The sequence below is a fragment of the Heptranchias perlo genome, chromosome 1, assembly GCF_035084215.1.
Source record: "Heptranchias perlo isolate sHepPer1 chromosome 1, sHepPer1.hap1, whole genome shotgun sequence".
Lineage (NCBI taxonomy): Eukaryota > Metazoa > Chordata > Chondrichthyes > Hexanchiformes > Hexanchidae > Heptranchias > Heptranchias perlo.
In genome coordinates this window covers 144,843,740-144,860,133 of record NC_090325.1, presented here as the reverse complement: position 1 = coordinate 144,860,133, position 16,394 = coordinate 144,843,740, and the positions used below count along the sequence as shown (strand labels likewise).

General features: G+C 45.4%; 1 protein-coding gene across 1 annotated transcript in view; it reads right to left on the bottom strand.

Moving 5' to 3' along the window:
* ttc29 (tetratricopeptide repeat domain 29) overlaps positions 1 to 16,394 on the bottom strand; it is a 413,904-nt gene that overhangs the window by 380,176 nt on the left and 17,334 nt on the right. The gene's annotated exons all lie outside the window — the stretch shown is intronic.

Below are 16,394 nucleotides of genomic sequence, written 5' to 3'. Positions count from 1 at the left end.
CTCCATACCCATCTTACCCATGTAACTGTCCAAATGCTTTTTAAAAGACAAAATTGTACCCGCCTCTACTACTGCCTCTGGCAGCTCGTTCCAGACACTCACCACCCTTTGAGTGAAAAAATTGCCCCTCTGGACCCTTTTGTATCTCTCCCCTCTCACCTTAAATCTATGTCCCCTCGTTATAGACTCCCCTACCTTTGGGAAAAGATTTTGACTATCTACCTTATCTATGCCCCTCATTATTTTATAGACTTCTATAAGATCACCCCTTAACCTCCTATTCTCCAGGGAAAAAAGTCCCAGTCTATCTAACCTCTCCCTATAAGTCAAACCATCAAGTCCCGGTAGCATCCTAGTAAATCTTTTCTGCACTCTTTCTAGTTTAATAATATCCTTTCTATAGTAGGGTGACCAGAACTGTACACAGTATTCCAAGTGTGGCCTTACTAATGTCTTGTACAACTTCAACAAGACATCCCAACCCCTGTATTCAATGTTCTGACCAATGAAACCAAGCATGCCGAATGCCTTCTTCACCACCCTATCCACCTGTGACTCCACTTTCAAGGAGCTATGAACCTGTACTCATAGATCTCTTTGTTCTATAACTCTCCCCAACGCCCGACCATTAACGGAGTAGGTCCTGGCCCGATTCGATCTCCCAAAATGCATCACCTCACATTTATCTAAATTAAATTCCATCTGCCATTCATCGGCCCACTGGCCCAATTTATCAAGATCCCGTTGCAATCCTAGATAACCTTCTTCACTGTCCACAATGCCACCAATCTTGGTATCATCTGCAAACTTACTAACCATTCCTCCTAAATTCTCATCCAAATCATTAATATAAATAACAAATAACAGCGGACCCAGCACCGATCCCTGAGGCACACCGCTGGTCACAGGCCTCCAGTCTGAAAAACAACCCTCTACAACTACCCTCTGTCTTCTGTCGTCAAGCCAATTTTGTATCCAATTGGCTACCTCACCTTGGATCCCGTGAGATTTAACCTTATGTAACAACCTACCATGCAGTACCTTGTCAAAGGCTTTGCTAAAGTCCATGTAGACCACGTCTACTGCACAGCCCTCATCTATCTTCTTGGTTACCCCTTCAAAAAACTCAATCAAATTCGTGAGACATGATTTTTCTCTCACAAAACCATGCTGACTGTTCCTAATCAGTCCCTGCCTCTCCAAATGCCTGTAGATCCTGTCTCTCAGAATACCCTCTAACAACTTACCCACTACAGATGTCAGGCTCACCGGTCTGTAGTTCCCAGGCTTTTCCCTGCCGCCCTTCTTAAACAAAGGCACAACATTTGCTACCCTCCAATCTTCAGGCACCTCACCTGTCGCTGTCGATGATTCAAATATCTCTGCTAGGGGACCCGCAATTTCCTCCCTGACCTCCCATAACGTCCTGGGATACATTTCATCAGGTCCCGGAGATTTATCTACCTTGATGCGCGTTAAGACTTCCAGCACCTCCCTCTCTGTAATGTGTACACTCCTCAAGACATCACTATTTATTTCCCCAAGTTCCCTAACATCCATGCCTTTCTCAACTGTAAATACCAATGTGAAATATTCATTCAGGATCTCACCCATCTCTTGTGGTTCCGCACATAGATGACCTTGTTGATCCTTAAGAGGCCCTACTCTCTCCCTAGTTACTCTTTTGCCCTTTATGTATTTGTAGAAGCTCTTTGGATTTTCCTTTGCCTTATCTGCCAAAGCAATCTCATGTCCCCTTTTTGCCCTCCTGATTTCTCTCTTAACTCTACTCCGGCAATCTCTATACTCTTCAAGGGATCCACTATATGCAGAAGCCCTACATAGCTTTTCAACAGCCACTCACGAACTCTCACTCTCTCTGTCTGCAGGACAAAACAGTCCATTATGCCAGGGGGAGAAGTAACTGACATCACCCAAACAGAACAAGACGCCCTGGAGATTAGTAACCGAGGCAAAGCCATAAGCTTTAGGGAAGGCGAGGCTGGCGGCTTATCTGAGCAGGATGTCTGCATATTACTTGTCACCCTTCATTCAGCTCAGCAAATATTCAGTACGCTACACAACTTCAACCTGCATTCTGATGACTGTTACCTGCTAATGTCCAGCCTTGCAGTGCCATCCTAACTCTTGTCCCTTTTCTCTTTCTTCTAGGTTCTTCTCAGCATCTGGACTTAGCAGAAGAAAACACCACGGAAGAGGACAATCTTCCTAAGGATGCACCGTCACGCACTCCATCCCGCCAAAGCGCACTGGCACTCTGCATGGGCTAAATAGTAAGCCAGAGGGGTCTACACATGGTGAAATACTCGGCCCCAGAAAGCAGCAGCGGGTACTGGTGGCAGGGACAGACAAGGAAAAAGCTCGCCGGAGAGCGAAGTCCTCTTCCAGCTTGCTAATCAGGATAAATACAAGGACTACAGGGCCCAGCCATGAAAAGAAAACTGCTTTTCTGTCACAAGCAGTTATACCAAGTATCTGCCCAGACACCTGAACCTCTGCCTCAGCAGTCCTACAGTCTGCTCATTAATCATCCGGGTGGTCCCATGGCTTTTTGAAAAATTCATTCATGGGATGTGGGCGTCACTGGCAAGGCCAGCATTTATTGCCAATCCCTAATTGCCCTTGAGAAGGTGGTGATAAGCCTCCTTCTTGAACCACTGCAGTCGATGTGGTGAACGTTCTTCCACAGCATTTTGACCCAGCGACGATGAAGGAATGGCAATATATTTCCAAGTTGGGATGGTGTGTGACTTGAAGGGGAATGTGCAGGTGGTGTTGTTCCCATGTGCCTGCTGCCCTGGTCTTTCTAGATGGTAGAGGTCGCGGATTTGGGAGGTGCTGTCGAAGAAGCCTTGGCGAGTTGCTGCAGTGCATCCTGTAGATGGTACACACTGCAGCCACGGTGCACCAGTGGTGAAGGGAGTGAATGTTTAGGATGGTGGATGGGGTACCAATCAAGCGGGCTACTTTGTCCTTGATTATATCTGTATTGGTCAGGCATGGTGTAGTTGCGGATAGGTGTCAAGAGCCGTGTGTGTATGAGATATCCCTTGTCCCACAGCAGCCATCCTGTCATGTATGGTGAGAGGGTCAAGGAACGGTGACGGTTAAGTGTCACAGGATAAAAGCATCATGACAACTATCTGAATACCTTGCACAAACTTGCATGACCCCATTTCTGTGATTGGGACTGGCTGGAAATTAATGGTGTGGTAGCCCTTCCTGTTCACAAATGCTGTTGGCTGACATTCTGTTGCCCTGATGGCAACATGTGCTTGGTCAATGACACCCTAGATGCGAGGGAAGCCAGCCACAAAATTTGAACAAACATCACAAATTTTGGTTGCCAAGCAAATAATTTTTAATGAAAAACCACTGATCATCATTTGTAAAAATGAAAGTGCGTTTTACATAAATAATTCATTGATGCAACTCTCTTTTCAGATACTTTTATTTTATAATGTTACCCAATGTTGTTATGCAGAAAGTAGAAACAAAGATAAACATTGCAATCACTTGCAAAGCATTACTTGGTTTATGTGTTGTATATGCAAAATAATTTATAACAAACTAACATAACAATGGATCATACTTAATAGTTGAACATAAAACATGTAGGTTTACCAAAACTAATTTATTTACATGTTATTGCACTCAAAAAGAAATCATTTGTTTACAAAAAAAAGGCCTACTAAAGAAGACTTCAAAGGAAAAATTAAGCTTGATACTGCAGCCCAGGTTTTCCACCATGGTCTGCCCAATTTTGGAACGTTAATTAAGCAGCTGGGATTGGAAGATGTATCGAAGTCCCATGCTTCCTGATTGTCTGCTGAAGATTTTGGTAGGCAGGACCAGTGGCGGTCAGTGGGAGCACCCATATCAAAGTATTAATTTGTGGATTTGGGGACATTTGCTGCTATTCTGGCATGCAGGACGTCAAATATTAATCATGTCCACGTGACATGAACATCCATATTATGCAACATAGGGCTGGCACATCTAATGCCAATAATGGTCAGCTGTAGCCTCGAATTTGGTTTCTCTTTCTTTAGGTGTGCTGCATGCTGATGTGTGGGCAGAATGTCATGCCGTGGTACAGAGGGCTACCTGCCTCGCAAAGGTCTTATCCATGACCTCCAAATTGAAGGTCATGGATAGACATAGCAATGTTAAGCGTAATTCAGCCATTTCTTAACCGTTTTTCTTTACTTTTGCAAGCACTTTGTACCAGTTGTTTTGTTTGGTGTGTCCCTAGCACTATGACTGGCACTAATTGGTTCCCCATAAGAATACCCTATCTTACATGTTTGAAGGTACAGGAGGACCTTTGAGCAGATGCCAAGCAGGTTAGGCTGCACTAAAATGCTCTGTGCACCTCTTGCCATTACCTATACCTGCAGATGGATGTGACCAGACCTCGCTTTGGCAGTGCAGGTGGAGGCTCCTCTTTCCAAAGGAAGCTTGAACAGCGATCAAGTGGCACCACGAAGATACACAAATGTCTGACTAACCGTAATGTTGAATGCTTCTTCAGAAGCACCCAATTGCAATACATGAAAAAAGGAATGGGAGGGTGATTAATTGTCAGAGTAGCTCAATTATCTGCACCTGCCAAGATGTCAGCAATCATTTCTGCAGGGTCTCTCACACACCTGCCTAGTAATAACCAGAGGGAACTGTTTTCTCAGGGTCTGCGTCAGCAGAGAGGCAGATGCAGAGCAATGTCATCTGCTGCAAGGATACATAAGGCTGGCACATCTAATGCCAATAATGGTCAGCTGTAGCCTTGAATTTGGTTTCTCCTCCTTTAGGTGTGCTGCATGCGGATCTATGGGCAGGGCTACCTGCCTCGCAAATGTCTCATGCTGAACCACCTCCACTTCAGCAGCCTTCAAACAAAGAACTGGGTGCTGGGCTGCTGCATCAGTTGTCTTCAAACCCATGCCTACTCTTCCTTCATTTTTGCCTGATTCTTTTTAATTCCCTACCTGTTCAGCCTTGGGAAAGGCCGATAATGGGTTGTGAAGCTTTTTGAGGCTTTCCAAAGGCTTTCAGAATTTTTGACACCCTCCTTTAATTGTGCCCATCACTTTAGATTTCACTTACACACAATTGTCTGTTGCCACCACTAGTGTGTTCCCTGCACACGTTCCAAGGTGGCACCTGTAATATGCTAATGAAGTGACCACAGAAAACAGGTGCAAACAGCACACTTCCATTTAAGTCTGCCAATAGCCATACAGAGCTAATCTATGCCAACAGTGAAACATCTAGGTTTGTGTGCTGAACTGTTCTCCATACAAGAACTCCTTATGGGAAATAAAAAATTGATATGTATGTAAATAAATAGTATTTAAAATAGTTAAGGCGAATTTAAGCAAAACAAGCTAGAAGGAAGCTAATTCAATACCTTTGATCAATCCTAACAATATGTGTCCCTTCAGAATAATTTTCATTGCATTACTTTAAAAATATTTGTGAATGGTCATTTAAAAAGCTATGAACAGAAAAGACACCAACCAATTTCATCCAAATAGTTTTTAAATGACTTATGGAACAAATATCATTTTCAGCTATATTCAGGGTCCTGTTTTATGGTGACTAAGTAAGTCAAATTTCTTTTCTAATACATGGAATTCCTGGATCTTAAACAGTGTTTTGCAGAATGCATTCTGCAATTTCATCCTTGTAGAATTAGGTACACTGACTTATGATGACTGAACAAGTAAAATTTGTTTTTATTACATGGGATTCTGGAATTTTGGTATTGTATTCTATGATTCTATCACTGTGAAAATTGCAAATCAGTGGCCTTGGCTATAATATGAAAAATATATTGGGGGTGAATTTCCACACAATGAATTCCACCGCTTTTATGCCAATGCAAGAAGATTTGCACTTCTCAGTGGTCCGGAGAGGTATTTATACAAAAGTTTCCTGTTTCAGCTCATTTGCTTATCCAGTGGAGAAGTCACTGGCACAAGTCCCATGTAAAACAGATGTGATCAGCTGGAATACATGGAAATTAGAGTGCAGCCTTTAAAAAGACAGTTCTGGCAGAACAATGCAGTAGCAAACTGGGGTCAAGCAGGTAAGGAAGGAGCTTTTAATAGCAATTAACACACAGGAAACACTGGTGGAAGTTGTCTATAGGCCTCCAAACAGTAGTGGTAATGTAGGGGATGGCATCAAACAGGAAATTAGAGATGCATGTAACAAGGATACTACAGTAATCATGGGTGATTTTAACGAACATATAGACTGGCCAAACCAAATTAGCATTAATACCGTGGAGGATGAATTCCTGGAGTGTGTACGAGATGGTTTTTTAGACCAGTATGTTGAGGAGCCAACTAGGGAACAGGCTATCCTAGATTGGGTATTGTGCAATGAGAAGGGGTTAATTAATAATCTTGTTGTGCGGGGTCCTTTGGGGAAGAGTGACTATAACATGATAGAATTCTTCATTAAGATGGAAAGTGAAGTAGTCCAATCCGAAACTAGGGTCCTAAATCTAAACAAAGGAAACTACGAAGGTATGAGGAGTGAGTTGGCTATGATAGATTGGGAAGCTTCATTAAAAGGCATGACAGTAGATAGGCAATGGCTAACATTTAAGGAACGAATGCATGAATTGCAACAATTATATATTCCTTTCTGGCGCAAAAACACAAAAGGAAAAGCAGCCCAACTGTGGCTAACAAAAGAAATTAAGGATAGTATTAGATCCAAAGAGGAGTCATATAAAGTTGCCAGAAAAAGTAGCAAGCCTGAGGATTGGGAGCAGTTTAGAATTCAGCAAAAAAGGACCAAGAGATTGATTAAGAGGGGAAAAAAATAGAGTATGAGAGTAAACTTGCAAGGAACATAAAAGTGGACTGTAAAAGCTTCTACAAGTATGTAAAAAGAAAAAGATTAGTGAAGACAAATGTAGGTCCCTTACAATCAGAAACAGGAAAATTTATAATGGGGAATGAGGAAATGGCAGAGCAATTAAACAAATACTTTGGTTCTGTCTTCACAGAAGAGGACATAAATAACTTCCCAGAAATGCTAGGGAACCAAGGGACTAGTGAGAAGGAGGAATTAAAGGAAATTAGTATTAGTAAAAAAAAGTGCTGGAGAAATTAATGGGATTGAAAGCTGAAATCCCCAGGGCCTGATAGTCCTCTGGGATGCAGATTAAAAGAGGGAGCCACGGAAATAGTGGATGCATTAGTTGTCATCTTCCAAAATTCTATAGATTATGGAATGGTTCCTGCAGATTGGAGGGTGGCAAATGTAACCCCACTATTTAAAAATGGAGGGAGAGAGAAAACAGGGAACTACAGACCGGGAAAATGCTAGAGTCTATTATAAATGATGAGATAACAGGACACTTAGAAAATATCAAAGGGATTAGACAAAGTCAACATGGATTTATGAAAGGGAAATTGTGTTTGACAACCTACTGGAGTTTTTTTGAGGATGTAACTGGTAGAATAGATAAGGGAGAACCAGTGGATGTGGTTTATTTGGATTTTCAGAAGGCCTTTGATAAAGTCCCACTTAAGAGGTTAGTATGCAAAATTTAAGCACATTTAAGGTGGTAATATACTGGCATTGATTGAAAATTGGTTGATAGACAGGAAACGGAGAGTAGGAATAAATGGGTCTTTTTCGGGGTGGCAGGCGGTGACTAGTGGAGTACCACAGGGATCAGTTCTTAGGCCCCAGCTATTCACAATATATATCAATGATTTGGATGAGGGAACTAAATGTAATATTTCCAAGTTTGCTGATGACACAAAACTAGGTGGGATCGTGAGTTGTGAGGAGGATGTAAAGAGGCTTCAAGGCAATTTAGACAAGTTGAGTGAGTGGGGAAATACATGGCAGATGCAGTATAATGTGTATAAATGTGAAGTTATTCACTTCGGAAGGAAAAACAGAAATGCAGAGTATTACTTAAATGGTGATAAATTGGTAAATGTTGATGTACAAAGGGATCTGGGTGTCCTTGTACACCAGTCACTGAAAGCAAACAGGCCGGTGCAGCAAGCAGTTAGGAAGGCAAATGGTATGTTGGCCTTCATTGCAAGAGGATTTGAGTACAGGAGCAAGGATGTCTTACTGCAGTTTTACAGGGCCTTGGTGAGACCACACCTGGAGTATTGTGTGCGGTTTTGGTCTCCTTACCCAAGAAAGGATATACTTGCCACAGAGGGAGTGCAGCGAAGGTTCACCAGACTGATTCCTGGGATGGCAGGACTGTCATATGAGGAGAGATTGGGTCGATTCAGTCTGTATTCACTCGAGTTTAGAAGAATGAGAGGGGATCTTATTGAAACGTATAAAATTCTGACAGGGCTAGACAGACTGGAAGCAAGGAGGATTTTTCCCTGGCTGGTGGCGGTGGGTCCAGAACGAGGGGTCACAGTCTCAGGATACAGGGTAGGACATTTAGGACTGAGATGAGGAGAAATTTCTTCACTCAGAGGATGGTGACCTGTGGAAGTCTCTACCTCAGAAGGCTGTGGAGGCCAAGTCACTGACTATATTTTTAAGAAGGAGCTAGATAGATTTCTAGACACAAAGGCATCAAGGGGTATGGGGAGGGAGCAGGAATATGGTATTGAGATAGAGGATCAGCCATGATCATATCGAATGGCGGAGCAGGCTCGAAGGGCCTACTCCTGCTCCTATTTTCTATGTTTCTATGTACTTGGCTCACTCATTTGACTCTCAACTAACTTTGCTGCACATCTCATCAATCTTTTTCTGATACTTTTCGAGAATGTCTATTAAGGCAGCTGGCACAGACAGCCAAACAAGACTGCAGGGCAATGCACGGAGGCACAGAAAAAGATACCATCTTTTCACAGACTCTGACCTGCAAACTCTCCTTGAGGAAATTGACATTAGGTGGTACAGAATTCTGGATATCCGTGGCAGCAAATCTGCCAGAAATGTCAATCTGTACCACCTGGAGGGAAGTAAGACTGACACTGAGCACCAACTCTCTCACCTCCAGGACTGTCAACCAGTACTGCAGTACAGCAGAACAAGCACGATAAAAAGTACTAGACACTCTCCCTTTTCTTCCTTGCCAACCCTGGGTATCAGCACACTTTTCACCCTTTAATAGGAACACTTGTGCAACTTACCCTCCAGAATGCAGTCTGGTTAATGAAGGCTCTAACTTCAGATCCTGCACTACGGCTATCCATTTCCCCCAATAGCAATTATTTACGTGCACTACACTAAAAATCCCTGTCTCTACTTTAACAAGCTTATACTCCCACATCTCTTACTTCAGCTCTCCTGTGCCATTTGGCACACATTCCTCAACAGCTATCCTTCCCCTCATTTACTCAATCTTCTTGCAGGACAAATTGGCACCCAATGCCCACAACAGGCAGACCACCAGAGGCGGCACACAACCTTTAAACATCTCACGCCCCAATGGAGAGAAGGCCAAAGAGTTCATGGGAAGATACTCTGCTATTGCGATGGGAAATAGTAAGATTGGGGGCATATTGCTAGTAGGAAGTGAGCCACTGAACACCTACACTGTCGCCCTGGCATCCCGGTGAACGTCCAAACACAAGCTTCCACCATTTTCTCTGTGCCCTTAATCCCAAAGGGGAGATGCTCACCCATTCTTAGCTTCTACCCTCCTTTCTTGCAAATCCAGTACAGTAATGGGGAGCACAGGAGGAGAAAGATGATGGTGAGGAGGAAGAACATCAGAGACAGAGCTACCTCCTTGTAAACTATGATGATGATGAGGTAGAAGATGAGGAGGATGAAGATGAAGAGGGAGAAGGAGGAGATGAATTCAGACTCAAGCCCACCCATGACTTCCTGCAGAGACCTCCTGTCCCATGTTCCCGCCCCAACCCCCTCCAACTCACCCCCTGCGTCATTTGTTTCTTCACTCTAATGCACCAGGTCAGATACTGTCACACATGGGGAATTAGATAGTAGTAGTGTGGGTGTGGGACTGGGTGATTCACATGAGGAAGCCAGAGGAATGGGAAATATGTGAGGATGTGCCACCTTCCCAACGGAGGCCAAGGAGAAGGATGCCTACAGTTTGAGTCGTGAGACCAAGAACTCATGGGTACTTACTTGAAATTAAGTATGCTCGAGGAACATACTAACTATATGCAGGCTCTGAGGTCAGTGGCAACTGATGGGTGCCACTCGAGTCTACAGCTCTCGTTTGTGCCAACTACTGAATCGTGTGGCAGCTTCACTGGAATCTGCAGCAGGCCCCACCTATGAAACAGCCAAGGACCAGTTGGTGCTTCCACCTCCATAGAAGTACAGACTACAGATCTGGAGGACACTGGGGAGAGAATAGAAAGCACCTTGCATTTTTTTTATTCGTTCATGGGATGTGTGCATCGCTGGCGAGGCAAGCATTTATTGCCCATCCCTAATTGCCCTTGAGAAGGTGGTGGTGAGCTGCATTCTTGAACCGCTGCAGTCCATGTGGTGAAGGTTCTCCCACAGTGCTGTTAGGAAGGGAGTTCCAGGATTTTGACCCAGCGACGATGAAGGAACGGCGATATATTTCCAAGTCGGGATGGTGTGTGACTTAGAGGGGAACGTGCAAGTGGTGTTGTTCCCATGTGCCTGCTGCTCTTGTCCTTCTAGGTGGTAGAGGTCGCGGGTTTGGGAGGTGCTGTCGAAGAAGCTTGGCGAGTTGCTGCAGTGCATCCTGTGGATGGTACACACTGCAACCACTGTGTGCCGGTGGTGAAGGGAGTGAATGTTTAAGGTGGTAGATGTGGTGCCAATCTTGAGTGTTGTTGGAGCTGCACTCATCCAGGCAAGTGGAGAGTATTCCATCACACTCCTGACGTGTGCCTTGTAGATGGTGGAAAGGCTTTGGGGAGTCAGGAGGTGAGTCACTCGCCGCAGAATACCCAGCCTCTGACCTGCTCTTGTGGTCACAGTATTTATATGGCTGGCCAGTTAAGTTTCTGGTCAATGGTGACCCCCAGGATGTTGATGGTGGGGGATTTGCCGATGGTAAAGCCATTGAATGTCAAGGGGAGGTGGTTAGACTCTTTCTTGTTGGAGATGGTCATTGCCTGGCACTTGTCTGGCGTGAATGTTACTTGCCACTTATGAGCCCAAGCCTGGATGTTGTCCAGGTCTTGATGCTTGCGGGCTCGGACTGCTTCATTATCTGAGGGGTTGCGAATGGAACTGAACACTGTGCAATCATCAGCGAACATCCCCATTTCTGACCTTATGATGGAGGGAAGGTTCATTGATGAAGCAGCTGAAGATGGTTGGGCCTCGGACACTGCCTCGAGGAACTCCTGCAGCAATGTCTTGGGGCTGAGATAATTGGCCACCAACAACTACTATCATCTTCCTTTGTGGTAGGTATGACTCCAGCCACTGGAGAGATTTCCCCGATTCCCATTGACTTCAATTTTACTAGGGCTCCTTGGTGCCACACTCGGTCAAATGCTGCCTTGATGTCAAGGGTAGTCACTCTCACCTCACCTCTGGAATTCAGCTCTTTTGTCCATGTTTGGACCAAGGCTGTAATGAGGTCTGGAGCCGAGTGGTCCTCGTAGAACCCAAACTGAGCATCAGTGAGCAGGTTATTGGTGAGTAAGTGCCGCTTGATAGCACTGTCGATGACACCTTCCATCACTTTGCTGATGATCGAGAGTAGACTGATGGGGCGGTAATTGGCCAGATTGGATTTGTCCTGCTTTTTGTGGACAGGTCATACCTGGGCAATTTTCCACATTGTCGAGTAGATGCCAGTGTTGTACCTGTACTGGAACAGCTTGGCTAGAGACGCAGCTGGATCTGGAGCACAAGTCTCAGCACTACAGCCGGGATGTTGTCAGGGCCCATAGCCTTTGCAGACCACGGCAGCTGCAATGAATGCTGCTGTCACTCAGGGCTTTCAGGATCTGACAGCTGCCAAAAGACCAGTCATCCCGCTGATCCGGGATCAATGGAATGGCGACGGCTAGAATCCACCTGCCTGACGCAGTAATCTCTCAGGACAGCAGCATGTGCCTAGCCTCTGGCCATCCCCCTCAGAGTACAACAACAGTGGAATGTGGAGGCAAACCAAGGCTTCCTGGAACAAGCTCCAGAAATACAGCCAGTGGTGGTCCCCTGCCAGAAACAAATCGCCATGAGAAGGCGGCTACTTCAGCCCCAGTGACCCTTTCGTACAACGTGAGCAGCCAACCACCTCTCGCAAGACTGGCCCTCAGGTTGCATCTAGGAGAAGCACAAGAAGAAGAAGCAGCACAAGAAGAAGAACAAGTATTTATATGGTGCCTTTAATGCATAGGAGCATAATCAGACAAAAGATTTATTAGGATGGGTGACCAAAGGGGTTAAAGAGGTGGGTTTTAAGGAGGGTCTTAAAGACAGAGAGAGAGGTGGAGAGGTTTAGGGAGAGAATTCCAGAGTTTAGGGCTTAATGGCTCAAGGCCAGGGCCGCCAATGGTGGGGTGAAGGGAGTGAGGGATGCACAAAAGGCCAGAATTGGAGGAACGCAGAATTCTTGGAGGGTTGTAGGGCAGAAAGAGGTTACAGAGATAGAGAGGGGCAAGGCCATGGAGGGATTTGAACACGAGCATGAGAATTTTAAAATCAAGGTGTTGGTGGACCGGGAGCCAATGTGGATTAGCGAGCACAAGGGTAATGTGTGAGCGGAACTTGGTGTGGATTAGGATATGGGCTGCAGAGTTTTGGATGAGCTCAAGTTTATGGAGGGTGGAAGATGGGAGGCCGGCCTGGAGAGCACTGGAATAGTCTAGTCTGGAGGTAAAAGCGTGGATGAGGATTTCAGCAGCAGACAAGCTGGATTTAGCAGGGGTGGAGACGGGCGATTTTGCAGAGGTGGAAGTAGGCCGTTTTTGTGATGAAGGGACGATGGGGTCGAAATCTCAGCTCAGAGTCAAATAGGGCGCCGAGGTTCCTGGCAGTCTGGTTCAGCCTGAGACAGTGGCCAGGGAGAGGAATGGAATTGGTGGAGAGGGAACGGAGTTTGTAGTGGGAGCCAAAGACAATGGCTTCGGTCTTCTCAATATTTAATTGGAGGAAATTGAAGCTCAACCTAGACTGGATGTCAGACAAGCAGTCTGACAAGACAGAAGGATTCAAACTCTGGAGTTGTGGGAAAGATGGGCGTGGATTTGGGAGGCGACAACACTTTCAAGGATTTTGGAGAGGAAAGGGAGGTTGGGGATGAGGTGGTAGTTTGCAAGGGCAGAGGGTATTTCTTTTTTGAGGAGGGGAGTGATGACGGCAGATTTGAAAGGAGGGGTGCAGTACCAGAGGATAGGGAACCATTTACAATATCAGCTAGAATGGAAGCCAGTAAGGGAAGTTGGGTGTCCAGCAGTTTAGTGGGAATAGGGTCGAGAGATCAGGAGGTAGATCACATGGACAAGATGAGCTCAGAGGGAGCATGACGATAGGAGGGAAACTAGTGAAAGATGCAAGTTCAGAGCTACGGTGAGGGGAACCTTGAATTGGTGGGCAAGGGAGGAATATGGCAGAGGCAGCTGAACGGATGGCCTCAATCTTACTGACAAAGAAGTCCATGAGCTCCTCGCACTTGTTGGAGGCGAGGGTGCACAGGTCAGGGGAGAGGGGTTTAAGGAGACGGTTGGTAGTGGAGAAAAGAAGCTGGGTGTTACCTTTGCATTCCAGAATGATCCTAGAGTAGTGAGCAGTTTTGGCAGAGGACAGCATGGCTCGATAGTGCTTGATGTGGTCCAGCCAGATTTGGCGACGTATGGCTAATCCAGTTGTCCTCCATAAACGTTAAAGTCTACACCCCTTGGACTTATGAGAGCAAAGATGAGGCTGAACCAGGGGTTTGCATATTTGTTGCTGACTTATTCATTCAGGTGATTATTACTGGCACACTCATGTAGGAGCAAAGAGAGCTGTGGTATTGTCATGCTGCAGGATGGATAACAGATTGAAGGAATATCTCTGTTAGAAAATGGGGGAGAACGAGGTACTGCTGTGATATCAAAGGTAGACTGTATTACACAGAAGAGAAGACTTCAGTGATAAGAGGTTCTCTGATGCTCTTTGCAGCAGTCACCGGAGTCCTCAGAGTCCAGGTTACCATAATGCTGTCCTCCATGTAGCTGTGCCTCCAGAGCCTCCTTGTCAGCAATGTCAAAGACCAGCACTTTTTGTATGAGGAGGTTATGAAGGACAAAGTAGGCTACAAATATGCATGACGCAATGATTTGCAACATATTGCAAAGTCCCTCCTGACCTGTCCAGGCAACAAAAGGTCACCTTGATCGATGTTGTAAAGACATGTGCCTCATTGTGGCTCTCCTCTACTGCTATTTGGGCCACATTTAGTGGGGTCATTATCCACAGGAACAGGGGATTATGCTTTGTCACCCAGAAACCATCTGATGAGCTGAATTTCTTCCCTGACGAGGTGAGGGAGGGCCAAATTTCGACGGATGAATGCATCGTGAAAACTTCCAGCATATCAGATGTTGACATGGAGGATACTTAGGATGTTGTCACACACAATCTGTACATTGCAGGAGTGGAAATCCTTCCTGTTCGGGTAATTGAAAGGTTGGATGAGCAGAAAATTCCTCCAATTAAACATTGGGAAGACTGAGGCCGCTGTCTTCGACCTCTGCTATAACTCCATTCTCCAGCCACCGATACTATCCTTCTCCCTCATCACTGTCTCAGGCTGAACCAGACTGTTCGCAACCTCGGCGTCCTATTTGACCGTGAGCTGAGCTTCCGACCCCATATCCTCTTCATTACTAAGACCGCCTACTTCCACCTCCGTAATATCACCCGTCTCCACCCCTGCCACTGCCCATCTGCTGCTTTAACCATCATCCATGCTTTTGTTACCTCCAGACAGACTCGAGAACTCTGCGTTCCTACCTCTTCTGCATCCCTGATTTCCTTCATCTCACCATTAGCAGCCGTCCTTCAGCTGTCTAGGTCCCAAACTCTCGAATTCCCTCCTTATACCTCGCCACCTCTCTCTCGTCCTTTATGACGCTCATTAAAACCTACCTCTTTGACCAAGCTTTTGTCAATTGTCCTAAGGTCTAATCTCTCCTTCTTTGGTTCGGTGTCAATTTTTGTCTGACTACACTCCTGTGAAGCGCCTTGGGATGTTTTACTACATTGAAGGCGCTATATAAATGCAAGTTGTTGTTGTGTGTTCTATGGAAGCATGCAACACCACGAAGGTGCACCCAACAACCTCAAAACTGTACAGCCCTGTTGCAGCAGATTTACAGTTCCAAAGTTAGGGAGTTTTGCCGAATTTGCAGAAGTTAGAATTAGATTAAATTAGGAATGAAGAAGTTAGTCAATTTGCAGAAGTTAATGTTTGCTTGCAGAAGCTATTAGACATTGTTTACGAACCCTGCGGTGTAGTTGTGTCTGGCCTTCAAGCAATTACACTAACTACATAACAAGCTTGTTTGATAAGAACACAATGGGCGGAGTGTGGTTGGTAGGCAATTCCCAAAAGGGGGATGTATAATCTTATTAAAGATCACAATGTGAAGAGACTGAGCACGACAGTTGGAACAGGCTGCGCAACCGCAAGGCGGTTGAGATAACAGGATATGTCTGATGTATATTCGTGCTCGCAGCGGGGGGCGGGGGTAGTACCATGCAACATATGATAGGATTAGATTGTGAGCTCATGTAATAAGGGACCGCCCCTTGGAACGTGAAGACAGGAAACCGGGATGCATAAATGTTGTAACTTGTTCAGAATGAGTAGAGTTCTCCCCTTGGGAAACTAAGAGGGGTCTCTCCTTGCGTACGCTCAAATAAACGATCGATCAAGCCTTACCGATGTGTCTGAGTAGTTGATGATCGAAAATCACCACTACAAGCTCTATCTCGCTGTTGCCTTGTGGTGTCAAAGGGGATGAATTCACCAGTTCTCCTGTGAAGTGCACCAATGACCTGATGAATACATGCCCATGCTGCTACCTAGCTGAAATTAGGAATATCACCTGGCTGAAATGAGACAGTGCCATTAATGTTGAGTGCAGTGCTCACCTTCATAGCCACAGATAGAAAAGTGTGGGTAGATGAATGTGGCTGCAAGTCCTCATTCAGTAGGTGACAGAGCTACCCTATTGCCTCTTTGGTGAAATGCATTCTTCTTATACAAATCTTCTCTGTAACATCCTCATATATTCTATGGAGGGATATTATCTGGTGGGATGCATCTCTATAAAATGCTGCCTGACTCTCTTTTGCTTCATCCTCTGTTGCTCCTCCTCCATGATAATGGTACCAAGGGTTTGCCCGTGGGGAATGTCATATCTGTACCAGAGAAGCCCTGAATACAGATGGGGAAGGGG